Raw genomic sequence first — 13,864 nt, 5'->3', positions numbered from 1 at the left:
GTGGATATCCACGCGGCCTCGGTGGACTGTGACATCGTGTTTGGCCAGCAGTTGGCTCACTGCACCCATGAACTCGCGCCCAGGGTCCACTTGGAGAAGCTCAGGGGTCCCCGCTTGTAAATGCGGGAGAGAGCATCAGCTATTTCTTTGGAATCTTTAATAGCCAGAGGTTCCGCCTCCTTGTAGCGAGAAGCGACATCAACAACTGTCAGTGCGTACTTATACAGCTTCCGGCCTCGCCGATCATGTGGTAGAAATAGAAGATCGGCTTGATGGATGTCATTCGGCGTGGAAACATCGAACATAGGCCTCGGTATTTTTCGGGGACGGGGCAAGTATATCTGCCGGATAGCCTGCTTTTCCAGCCAGTCCCGGACCACATCTTCGGAGACTTTAGCGGCAGTGGAAAGTTTCTGGATGGCCGCGCGGCCCTTCCAGTACCCACGAGGGCTGTAGTAGATATTTGCCAGGCGAGCAGACACTTTACTAGCCATGTCATTAAGGTATTCTAGCAGCCCTCTAACAGATTTGCGACGATAAAGATGTTAATCGTCACGGCGTATTTGCGTGCGCAGAACGACGTCACTACTAAGATCGTGCCTGCCATACGACGAGGAGCTCGATGGCGAGTCCGGCACAGTCAGTTCGGATTACTTGGTGAGTTTTGCGATTCCGTAACTCACACCATCAACCACACACATTCCCAGCATGACGAAGGTCATCTCAGCGGGTATGACTTTTGGACTGTATGCCGGGGCGCTGCGCTGCATGTGTACACGCGTCACAACTGAATTGGGCTGGAAAGCAGACGTGAACTATGAACGCTGAGGCCGCCAGTCAGCCGGAGCGGCTGTCAATCATTTCATGTATACTGTGACGTCACAGAGACGCGCCAGGTTAACAATGAACGCTGTCGCCGTCAGTCCGCCCGCCGTCGAGCCGGCTTATGGGTACTGTGACGTCACAGAGACGCGCTACATCTGGCACGGCCGGCAGAGGACTGGCGGACGTCATAGCATTGTTGAGGCCAGGCGCAGTACGCCGGAGCGGCTGGTACTTTGTGACGGGGCGACATGTAGGTTGGGCGTGTGTGTACGCATATAGGCGGTGCAGATTTGTGCAAGAGATGTACACGTACACGGGCACGGGGTGTCTGTATGTAGGCATGCGAGTGCGGGCGGGCGGGCGGGCGCTGCATACATGCGCATGTGACAGGTATATTAGAACTCATAGAAATGGACCAGTAGGCCATGGCGCCACGCTGAAATTTGTGGGGAAAAATTTCCCATAATTCCCCCTTCCGCCCTGTGATACAGTGATGTGTATGGCTTCTGGGCTGCATACATACGCATGTGATACGCACATAATGAGTGCAGACACCAGTGTACCCACGTGGTACACGGGAGGTATTGGGTGGTGTTGGATTTTGGGAAACTGATCAGTATCGCTTCTCGGCCTTTTGGCTAAGACCAATTTGTGTTCTTGAAGCTGCGATCACTTACCTCTTTGAGAGTTCTTTTCAGCATGGCTGGAATTGATGTCGGCAGAATGAGGCACACCGTGCGACTTTCCTTGGTGGGACATGTTCCTTCAGCTTTGGAAGCTTTCAATGCCTTCAGGGAAACCTTCAGGACAGCCGGAGTAGAGGACGAAAGGATCTCGGCAATTGGGCAACTCAGGGGCTCCAGGACGTGGTTTGCCAGCTTTAGAGACGCCGGGAGTTTTGAGGCTGCCCTTGGACTGGCTTCCTTTCAGGTAGGAAATGCGGACTGTATTTGTTCGGTAACAGCTTTCTATAAGACGCACATTGCTGTAAAGTTTCACTGGATTCCTTTTTTTGTGAGAGACTCTGCTTTCGCTAACTTTTGTAGCCAGTTCGGAAAAGTTGTGAAGGTGGAGTCGCAGTTCCACCAAGGCACCAAGATCTGCAATGGTGTGCGTGTAGTAACATTACAGATTGGGGAAGACAAAAAATCCCTCATCCCGTACACGGCGAATGTGGAGGGATATCCTTGTCTAATTGTTGTTCCCGGACGCGATCCAAAGTGCCTCCGATGTGGCCAGATTGGCCATGTTCGGAAGATGTGCGCCTCTGTGACATGTGGTAAGTGCGGTTCTGGATCGCACGTCACAAGCGCGCATCCCTCCCAGGCTGTATCCTATGCTTCCAGGGTTAAATCTGGAGTAAACAACCTGCTCGACGAGCAGGAAAGGCAGGTTGATGAACAGGAAGCCCTTTCAACAGCGGTAGAGCAATCCATTCGTGCCGAGTTACATGAAGCCCCTGTTGTAACTTCACCTGAGGTTCCTGGGGGGGGGGGGCTACCGGGGAGGTCTTCAGCTCTCGGTGGCAGAGGTGGGAGAGGAGGCTCCTGAGGGGGAGATTCGCGCACGGATTCGGGCAGCCTCTGGGGAGCTGTCGCCGACATATCGTGAGGTGGTGAGAGGAGGGAAGGCAACTGTGGTGAGAGGCGGCTCCCTTTCCGAGGTAGAGTGTAATAATCGTTTTGAAGAGTTGGATAAATTATTTGGTACTTCTTCAGAGTCCGGGATGGATTTAGACTCTCCTGCCCCGCGCAGAAACCGTTCTGTCTCCCCCACTGATACACCTAGGGGGGAAGAAATCAAAAAAATAAGCTTCCAATTTGATATGTTCATCCTTTCTAAGGCCATAGGCCTGTTGTTTTTACTTACTTACTTACTTACTTACTTGTTAGATGGCCAGCTTATCTTTTCATACTATTAATTGTAATGGGTTGCTTTCTTCTTCTAAGTTTGCTATTCTTTCTTCTGTTTGCAGATCTTTAAGCTATGATATTATTTTTCTCCAGGAGACTCACCTAGACTCTCTGGGGATCCAGATGTCCTGGGAGTCGATCTGGGGAGGTAAGTGTTTATTTCCTTTGGTTCTAATTATTCTTCTGGGGTCGGAATTCTTTTCCGGTCTTCTTTACCTGTTGAGTTTGATAAAATCCATCGTGATGTCCGGTCGTTTTATTTGCGTTGATTGCTCAGTTAATAATTTTAAATTTCGGTTAATGTCTGTCTACGCTTCCTCCAGGGAGCGAGACAGACAAGTTTTTTTTCACTCCTTGGTTCCCTTTTGCGTTTCAAGCCGGCCTATTGTCATGGCCGGAGATTTCAATTGTGTTTTTGATCCAGTTATTGATAAGATAGGTGGTAATCCGAGCCGTAGTTTAGTCGGCTCGGAGATACTCGGTCAATATGTAAAGATTATAGTTTAGTTGATTGTTACCGTTCTTTAAGTCCATATCCAGTCGCTGTCTCCTGGACAATTGCTTCAGTTTCATGTCTACTTAACCGTATCTTTATTTCATCTGATTTAGTTCCCTTTTTGATTGCATCCAATATTTCTACTTGTTCCTTTTCTGATCATTGCTTTATTAACGTTCAGTTATCAAACTTACCTTCAGTTCGGGTCGGTCCGGGCTACTGGCACTGTAATGTCAGCACCCTGTCTGATCCAGATTTTCGTGTTGATTTTCTTGATGTATGGTCTGTCTTTTCTGCCACAGCCGACCACTCTCACGCCTGGTGGGAGGAATTTAAGTTGGAAGTTAAATCCCTTATTATTTCACATAGTCAGCGTATTTCAAAAGCTCGTAATTCCAGGCTCAATTTTCTCCGTCGGCGAATTTCGGAACTTTCGGCTTTAGATCCCCTTTCCCCGCTTGTTTCAGTTTTAAAGGTTGAGTTGAATGATTTGATTGTATCTTTTAGTTTTGGTGTTAAAATACGATCCAAAGCAGATAACTTTTAATCTAGACGATAAGCCCTCTAGGTTTTTCTTTAATAAAGAAAAACAAGCAGCCAGTTTTAAGAAAATTGATTCTCTAAATGTTAATAATTGTATAATTTCAGAAACCACTCAGCTAATTAGTTCTGTTAGAGATTTTTATGTTAATTTGTTTTCGTGTGATACTATTATAGATACTTATCTTAATTACTTTCTTTCTGACTTACCTTCATTGTCCCTGGCGGAGTCCGAATCACTTGAGGGCCCTATTACACTTGAGGAGGTCCGGGCTGCGTTAGCGACAATGAAGGATTACGCATCCCCTGGCTCGGATGGCTTACCAAAAGAGTTTTATGTTAGTTTCTTAGATGTTATAGGTCCTGATTTCGTTGTCTATATAAATAAATGTTACGACGAGTTTATGTTATCTAATTCTCAGAGGTTATGTTATATTAAGTTAATTTGTAAAGATCCCTCACAAGCCGACAATTTAAAGTTCTGGCGGCCAATTTCTTTATTAAACTTAGATTATAAAATTATTTCTAAGGTTCTTTGTAATAGGTTAAATTCAGTTATGTCCACATTAGTTCACCCGGATCAGACATGTTCTGTCCCGGGTCGTTCTAATCTAGATAATTGTCATTTATTACGTAATGTTATTGATTATGTTGATCAGAAAGACTTACCTGTTTTGTTCCTGTGTATTGACAATGAGAAAGCCTTTGACCGCGTTTCTCACGAATACCTCTTCCGGCTTTTGGAGACTTTTGGATTTGGGCCTTCTTTCCGGAAGTGGATTAATCTCTTGTATTTAGAGCCCAAAGCGTCGGTTCTTGTCAACGGTTTTATTTCGGATGAGTTCCCTCTGGGCCGCGGGGTTCATCAGGGCTGTGCCCTCAGCCCATTGCTCTATGTGCTGTCTTTAGAGCCTCTCCTTAATAAAATACGTTCAAAGCCTGAAATTGTGGGGGTTCAACCTCCTGGTTGCAAAATTTCAGTTAAAGCTTCAGCTTTTGCAGATGACATTACCTGCACTCTTACTCAAAGGCTTTCTGTAATTCATGTAGTTAATTTATGTAAACTCTTTGGTTCTTGTTCAGGCTCAAACATTAATTTACTTAAGACGTATGGTTTATGGCTCGGTCGATGGTCAAAATCGATCGAGCCAACTCTGCACTCAATCACTATGTACTCCAGCTGTAAAAAATTTTTAGGAATTCATATAGGTTCAACTGCTGTAGAGGAGATCCATGAAAGAAATTGGCGTCCACTTGTTAACAAACTGATAAATGTTCTTAATTTATGAAAAAATAGATTTCTTTCTTTTAAAGGTCGTTCTGTTTTAATAAATGTGCTTGCCTTGTCTAAATTGTGGTATGTCGGTTACGTTTTGCCTCTGTCTGCCGAGTTCCTTAAGTTGATTAATCATTCAGTTTTTCAGTTCTTTTGGGGAGGCACTCACGAGTGTCTAAAGAGGGAGGTTTTATTCAATGCAGTCCATTCTGGGGGTTTTGGTTTAGTTCATATTCCCTCTAAGTTGAAAGCTTTTTATCTTATGCATTTAAAACGTTTGGTTTTTTTTATTTCAGACGGAGGAGTGCCCAATGTGGTATTACTTCGCCGTCTATTGGGTGGGTATTCAGTTGCGTGCTCTTTGTCCTTCATTTGCAAGTAATTTAATCCCTCATTCTGTTTCAGTTCATTTGTTTTATGAGAATGCCGTAAAAGCATTCTCTGAATTTGTTTCATTATCCCCCGACACCGATCTAATGTCCTTTTCGTCCAAGAAAGCCTATGCTGTTTTAGTTTCCCCTGTCTGTGTCCATCCCCCTGTTTTAAAGTTATTCCCGTCCATTGACTTCGTATCTGTATATAAAAACATTAATGTAAATATACTAGAAAATAATGTTAAAAACTTTTTGTATAGAATTGTAAATAGAATTTTATATACTGGTAGTTTTTTAAATAAGATCTGTAGAGAGCCATGTCGCCATTTGTGCTTGTTTTGTGGTGCTCATTGGGAAACCATTGAGCACCTGTTCTTTTCTTGCACTTTTGTTCGTCCCTTATGGGATTATCTTTCAGATTTCATTGAACGCTTGACCTTAATTTCTGTTCGTTTTTCTCTTCAGACTGTTGTGTTTTCTGTTTTCACGCCTTGTGAAAACAGATTTTATAATGATTTGTTTCTGTTCCTTATTTCTCAGTTGAAGTGGATTGTGTGGAAGTGTAAAAATGAACGGAAGTTTCATAGTCGCACTTTCACTCGATCCCGCATAATTTCTCTCTTCGAGTCTTCAGTTCGTTCTCGCATTCCGTGTTGATTTCTATCGTTTTCCTATCCCTCAGTTTCTTGATCAGTGAATGAATGAATGAATGATTATGGCTTAACGCCACATCGGCAATGTTTCAGCCATATCGTGGCGAGAACAAGGTGAAAGCAAGAGACGGTTAAGGTTTTTCGATCTGATAATATGAACATCAAAAGTAAAACAAAAAGTACAGACGTGATTAAAATCGAATAAAAGAAAAATAAGAGTTAAAACTCGAAAACCAGGGTTATAGTACATGTATAAATATATATAACTGTTTATCTATAGATATTTGACAATTAAAATTTATATTTTATGATATAGACAATGGCCTTCAAATAATTTATGACAACATCGCCAGCGATGCTGTCAAATAAATCATATATAGAGTTGACCGTGTAGAATCTCTGCCGAACATGGGCAAAGTCTACACAGTCAACCAGAATATGTTTGATGCCATATTGAGCATTACATCCAACACACTCGGGAGCACTGCTCCCATCCAAGATGAAATTGTGTGTCAGATGAGAATGTCCAATACGGCATCTGGTTAAAACGACTTGGTCTCTACGAGACATATCAAATGTATATGAATTATAGCCAATGACCGGATGAATGGCATGCAGTTTATTATGGACCTGCAAGTTCCATTCACCCTGCCAAAGGCCACGAATATATTTAAGAATATTGAACTTCATGTCAGTATAAGGGATTTTTATCTTAGATATGGGTTTATTTAGGGCAGCTTTCGCCTCCCTGTCTGCGACTGTGTTTCCATGGATACCAATATGACTTGGTATCCAGCAGAATATAATATCTTTACCTCTTCTAATTAATTTCCTATGTATAGCTAAAATTTGAAGGATCAAGGGATTTTTAAATTTATTATTCTGTATTGCCAATAAGCAAGACAACGAGTCCGTGCATATCATTGCCCTCTGGGCAGACCCAGAAGAAACATATGATAAGGCAAGGAGTATAGCTCTTGCCTCGGCAGAAAATATTGAAGAAGAGGATGGAAGACGAAAGGAAGAGACCCGCTGCTCTAAGACAGCCGCAGTCGCAACCCTGTCCCCATCCTTCGACCCGTCAGTATATATAAATTTATAATCCGTATAATTAGCTTTAATTTCAGCAAAACCTTGCTGAATTATAAGAGGATTTATATTGGATTTATTATATTTACGTAGATCAAATATTAGTTTTGGTTGTGGGAGAAGCCATGGAGGAGACTCCGGAAAAGACACCGGAGCTATATCCTCCAGCTTGATGTTAGCTCCCACAATATGGTCCCGTATACGAAGACCGAACGAAGGGATCTTGTTAGGACATTTAGTATATTTGTCTACATACAATGGATTGAAAACACAGTCGTAGGCAGGGTTTGTTGGATGTGCTTTAAGCTTTGTAGCATATTGAAGACTGAGTTTAATACGTCGGTTGTATAAGGAAGGCTCATTTGCCTCCACGTATAAACTTTCTACTGGTGAGGTTCTAAAAGCACCAAGGCTGAGCCTCAAACCTTGGTGATGAACAGGATCCAACATTTTAATATACGACTTCCTAGCGGAACCGTAAATGATGGATCCATAGTCCAATTTAGACCTCACCAGAGAACGATATAAATTAAGTAAAACTGATCGGTCAGCACCCCAATCGGTGCTAGACACGACCTTAATTATATCGAGAGCCTTTGTACATGTAGCTTTAAGCATTTTGATATGAGGTATAAAAGATAGCTTACTATCAAATATTATACCTAAAAATTTAGTTTCTCCAACAATTTTAACCTGTTCACCACAAAAATTAAGCTGAGGGTCAAGATGAAGTTTCCGTTTATTACAAAAATGCATACCGACGGTTTTAGACGTTGAAAATCTAAAACCGTTTTCAGTTGCCCATTTCTCGATTTTATTGAGACAAAGCTGCAACTGACGTTCGATATTATTCATATTCTTAGCTCGGTAGCATATAAGGAAATCATCGACGTATAAAGAACCCTCTGTGCCAGATGTTAATGTTTTTGCTAGGCTATTTATTTTTATGCTGAACAGAGTTGGTGATAGAATGCTGCCCTGGGGTACACCCATTTCTTGCTCATAAGAGTCAGAAAGAGTGGACCCAACCCGTACCTTAAACTGACGATCAGATAAAAATTGAGATATAAATAAAGTTAAGCGACCTTTAAGACCCATATCCGCGAGGTCTTTTAAAATACCATATTTCCATGTGGTGTCGTAGGCCTTTTCAAGGTCAAAAAATATGGACACCACATGTTCATTATTAACAAAACCATTACGAATAAAAGTTTCGAATCGAACAAGGTGATCCATGGTAGATCTACCTTGCCGAAAACCACATTGAATATTAGAGAGTAACTTGTTGGTTTCAAGAAACCAAACAAGTCTTAATCATCCGTTCCATAGTCTTACAGACACAGCTGGTAAGAGCTATGGGACGGTAATTATTTGGATCATTATGATCCTTACCCGGTTTGGGAACCGGGATAATACACGCCTCCCTCCATGATGGTGGAAAATTACCAGTTATCCAAATATCATTAATCAAGTCCAAGAGAGTCTCCAGTGGCTCAAGTGGTAAATGGTTCAGAAACTATAATATACATTATCAGGACCACAAGCAGTATCGTGGGCCTTTTTTAATGCAGTTCCTAAGTTCCTCGATATTAAATGGACGATTATAATCTTCTAAATTCTTAGAAGAAAAGGGCAATTTAATTTTCTCCTTCTGGTTTTTAATATGCTGGAATTCTTTAGTATAGTTCTCAGAAGAAGATTTCTTTGAGATTGTTTCAGCTAGTTTATTAGCTATATCGGGTGGAGAAGTTAATATATTATCTCCATCTTTAAATGCTGAACTTTTGCTTTATTATTTTTGCCCTTAAGTTTCTGAACCATGTTCACAGACCTTACGCATGGGTGTTTTTGACGTAATGCCCGAAACAAAGTTCCGCCAACAAGATCGTCTCTTGGACTTGAGTAATCGGCGAGCCTTAGCTCTAAAAATACGAACCTGGTTTAAGTTGTTATCAGTAAGGACATATATTAAAGTTTCGCTCGGCCTTTTTGCGGTCGTTAATGGCTTTGCGACAGTCCTTATCATACCAGGGTTTGCTTTTGGACTTGGGATTTGTCGAGGTTTTAGGTATAGTTTCTATCGGCAGCTCGTAAAACAAGCTCGTTAAATTTTAATATTGGATCATTTGCTGCATTGAGAGTCTCTGGAGTGATATCAGCCTCACAGAACATCTCGAATGCGATCCAATCTGCTTTATCGAATTTCCACCTAGCTACACGTTCTAAAGAGTTAAGAAGTGATATGCTCTAGGATAATAGGAAAATGGTCACTACCACACAGATCGTCATGCACCTTCCAAGAAAAATCAAGGAAAAGTGATGGATCTGTGATAGTGAGATCGATAGCAGAATAAATGCCATTACCCGGATGTAAATAGGTATTAGAACCATCATTGAAATAACACAGTTCATATTTCGATAAAAAATCTTCCAAAGTTTTGCCTTTACCGTTTATATTATTACTGCCCCATAGAGGGTTATGGGCATTAAAATCCCCCATTATTATAAAAGGGGATGGGAGTTGTTCTTTCAAGTTATGTAATTGAGAGATTGACAAAGAACAATGAGGAGGAATATAGATCGAACATAAAGTAACTGTTTCTGACAAAGAAACACGAACGGCCACAGCCTGAAGCTCTGTATCCAGAGCAACAGGGCTGTGAATAATATTGTTATTGATAAAGATCGAGGAGCCGCCTGCAGCTCGCTCGTCTTCATTTGAATAAGTACTATATAAAGTATAATTTTTAAGAGATAATTTATCTTTGTCAGATGTCTTCAGGTGAGTTTCCTGAAGACAGAGGGCGGCTGGATTTAAAGATTGAACTAGCTGTGTTATTTCAATAAAATTAACCTTAAGACCTCGACAATTCCATTGTATAATTTTATCGTATATCGCCATTATGGAGGGAGACGTATAGGCGATTTATCTTTGTGTTTAGACCGCGGACGGCCCTTTCTTGGAGATCGGCTGGAAGATCTCCCTGGTGCGGGTGATGTATCCATCACATCCGCATCTGATGTTGAAGGACCAACGTCCTCCAACGATCCAAACCTATTGAAAGTTTGGACAGGATCCCTAGTGGCCTTAGAGGGACGCTCCGTGGGACCACTAGGTTTATTATTTTCATTATGACTTTTGTTTCCGGACTTAGTTCTGGTAGTTTTGTTTTTATCTTGTTCAGGTTTATCAATTTTTTGTGTAATATTTACTTGTTTTACTTGCTGTACTGTAGTGGTCTGTGTTGAGCAGGAATTATGGGCAGTTTGAGAAGCAGGTTGTAAAGATATAGAAGTAGGTTTGTCGTTTCCAATGGGCCAAGTCCAAGAGGTTTGAGTAGCAACAGATGCTACTCGCTTGACCACATTGGCAAACGAAGTCTGCGGAGAAGTATTAGAGGGGGAGACTAATTTTCGGGCTTCCTGGTAGGATATATTGTTTCTGACTTTAATATTAATTATTTGTTTTTCCTTCACGAAAAGCGGACAGTCTCTAGACGAGGCCATGTGATCTCCACTGCAGTTGCAACACTTAACTGTGCTGCTGCAGTCGAAACCCTCATGACCCTCACTGCCGCATCTGAAGCAAACCAGTTTATTTTTACATTGTCCCTTGCCGTGACCAAATTTTTGGCAAGTGAAACAACGTGTAGGATTAGGGATGTATAAATCTACATTAACCCTATATGGGCCAATGTAGATATGTGACGGTAGAGATGTACTATTAAATGTCAAAAGGTAGGTATTTAATTTGATGATGTTGCCAGCTTTTTTTGATGTAAAACGTTTTACTCTGGCAACACCCTGTGGTTTTAATTCTGTGCAGATTTCCTCTTCAGTTAAATCTATGATATCACCATCCCTATCACGTATTATTCCCTGACAGCTGTTCAGGGAACTGTGAGGGGATGTATAAATATTTATATCAGAGATTTTTTTAAGTGATAATAAATTTTTAGATTGTTGTTTCCGGAAACATTCGATGAGGATGTCTCCGGATCGTAGTTTTTTAACAGTTTTCAAAGTCCCTGCTGCCCCTTCCAATGCCCTTTTTAACAAAAAAGGATGAATTTTAGAGGCCGGCTTTTGTTCGCTCCTAGTGGAGAGGACGATAAAAGCCGGCCAATTGTCCTGTTCGTTATCAAGTGAATCGGATAAAACTTCCAGCTTCCTCTTTTTATCAGCGCCTGGAGTGGGCCGAGAGGAAGATTGGATTGTTATATTGGAAACGTTTGACAAAAGGTTTGAATTAGACATATTTATTATATAATAAGAATTCACCCCACGTGTTCCCCACCCACCACGGAGTGCCAACAAGGGCGATGCCTGAACCTGGGAATACCCAGCAGGAAAGACACCAAGGATTCCATATGAGGTATACTCGAACAGATTGATTTTTACCAACAGGTTAAATTCAATCTACTCGATTGACCCATGAGCCACCGCCTCAAAACGTAGTCCCACATACGAAATTTCAGAAATAACATTTATTCTTTATTGAATGGTGTTATGGAGAAATTCTGGACAACGCAGAGGCAAGACATGACCAAGCCGATTGATCGGACCGGGCCCATCCGACCTCCCGTCTCACTCCAAGTAAGGGCCAAAGTGGCGTGTTGGGCGTGAGGATCTCGCAAGACCAACACACCCTCAGCCACCAGGATCCCGTCCTCGGAGATTACGGGTCGCAACCCACGGCAAACAGGTCGCTCCCCGGTTGCCTCTCACACAACCGGGAAGATGTGAGCCTATTATATTCACCGGGCTCACACAGGAGAGCTCTAGGTTAGTCGACTTTTACGACAAGCTTGCCTAGAGGGCTGAGGTCCTATTCTTATCACCCCGGAGACCCCACGGGGGTCTTGATCAGTGGTCCTGCGACCTTCGATTATGTTTTATAAATGAAAATAGTGAATTAAATTTCTGCTTTAATTGCATGTTGATTACTTTTGTACTATAAACTACTCACCTGTTTGTTATCTGCGGCTTCTCTGGATATTGATTACCAAATGCTTTTAATAAATAATTGTCTATGTACGCCTGTTACTCAGTGTAATTCATGTTAATATTAGTATAAATAATTGATATATACTCACCGCCAAATATTTTACTTACTTGTTGCTGGCGCTGGTCGCTGGCATTTTCTCATCATGTTTTTATCCTTCATCGTTGTACATAATGCATGCTCTATTGCTGTAAATAGAGAAGTCGCAGAATGAATTAAATGCATGTATATTCTTGTATAATAAACGTCTTTTCAAAGAAAAAAAAAGTATCTGTTCTGATCAGCTTAATATCTGATACGCCTTCCATCGGAGGGCATCGATATTAAACTGATTTTTGGAACTGGGTGAGAGATTTGGAGCTTGCTCCATTCTCGCCACGGGTTAACCCGGTATTGCAGTACTTCCGGGACTGGCCCACAACACCTAACACAATGAAAATCAGACTTGAATTGGAAAGCAAATTTCTGCACTTAGTCCTGACCTTTTATCGTACTGTCAGGTAATTGTACATATGTTCTAAGATGTATGCTTGGTTATTTTTATTGTATTATTGCAGGCTGTGTGTATCATATATATATGTGTGTTGCCATCATTTGTGTGCATATGCTCGTTAGAGAAATAAAGCAGTATTATAGTCTGCTTTTCTTCTTTATTAAACATTAGTTCCGCTTGCTGAGCTGTCAGCTTAGCCGGTATGACTGTATGCCGGGTTGCTGCGCTTGCATGTGTACACGCGTCACACTGAATTGGGCTGGAAAGCAGGACGTGAACAATGAACGCTGAGGCCACCAGTCAGCCGAAGCGGCCTGTCAATCAATTTCATGTATACTGTGACGTCACAGAGACGCGCCAGGCTAACAATGAACGCTGTCGCCGTCAGTCCACCGTCGAGCCGGCAAATGCGTAGCGTACTGTGACGTCACAGAGACGCGCTACACCTGGCAGGGCCGGCAGAGGACTGGCGGACGTCATAGCATTGTTGAGGCCAGGCGCAGTACGTCGGGGCGGCTGGTACTTTGTGACGGGGCGACATGTAGGTAGGGCATGTGTGTACGCATATAGGCGGTGCAGATTTGTGCAAGAGATGTACACGTACACGGGCACGGGGTGTCTGTATGTAGGCATGCGCGGGCGGGCGGTCGGGCGGGCGGTCGGGCGCTGCATACATACGCATGTGACAGGTGTGTTTAGAACTATTAGAAATGGACCAGTAGGCCATGACGCCACGCTGAAATTTGTGGGGAAAAATTTCCCATAATTCCCCCTTCCGCCTTGTGATACAGTGATCAGTATGGCTTCTCGGCTGCATACACACGCATGTGATACGCACATAAGGAGTGCAGACACCAGTGCACCCACGTGGTACACGGGAGGTATTGGGTGGTTTTGGATTTCGGGACACTGATCAGTATCGCTTCTCGGCCTTTTGGCTAAGATATTTCCGATTGCGGATCGATATCTGTTAAGCCTTGATTTGTAAGGCAGCGATATACACCTGTCATATTCTTTTGGAGGGGCTGCTGTCACTACCAGTGTCAGACCGTTGTATTTCCGTTTTGGCCCAGACCCCGGGTGGAGGCGCCCGGGGTAAAATCAGACCTCATTTTTCAGGATGGACCCAAGACGATTGGAGAGGACGGTGAGGGTGACCTTTACCAGACCCCGACGTGGAGATGTGCATGTGCACCTTTT

General features: G+C 42.7%; 1 non-coding gene across 1 annotated transcript; it reads left to right on the top strand.

Moving 5' to 3' along the window:
* The first annotated feature begins 12,415 nt into the window (after positions 1–12,415).
* On the top strand, positions 12,416–12,595 carry LOC135466086 (U2 spliceosomal RNA). The gene has a single exon (XR_010444093.1). It is a non-coding gene; the product is annotated as a U2 spliceosomal RNA (small nuclear RNA).
* Positions 12,596–13,864: the final 1,269 nt, after the last annotated feature.

The sequence above is a fragment of the Liolophura sinensis genome, chromosome 5 (genome assembly GCF_032854445.1).
Source record: "Liolophura sinensis isolate JHLJ2023 chromosome 5, CUHK_Ljap_v2, whole genome shotgun sequence".
Lineage (NCBI taxonomy): Eukaryota > Metazoa > Mollusca > Polyplacophora > Chitonida > Chitonidae > Liolophura > Liolophura sinensis.
This window is presented reverse-complemented; position numbering and strand designations above follow the sequence as displayed.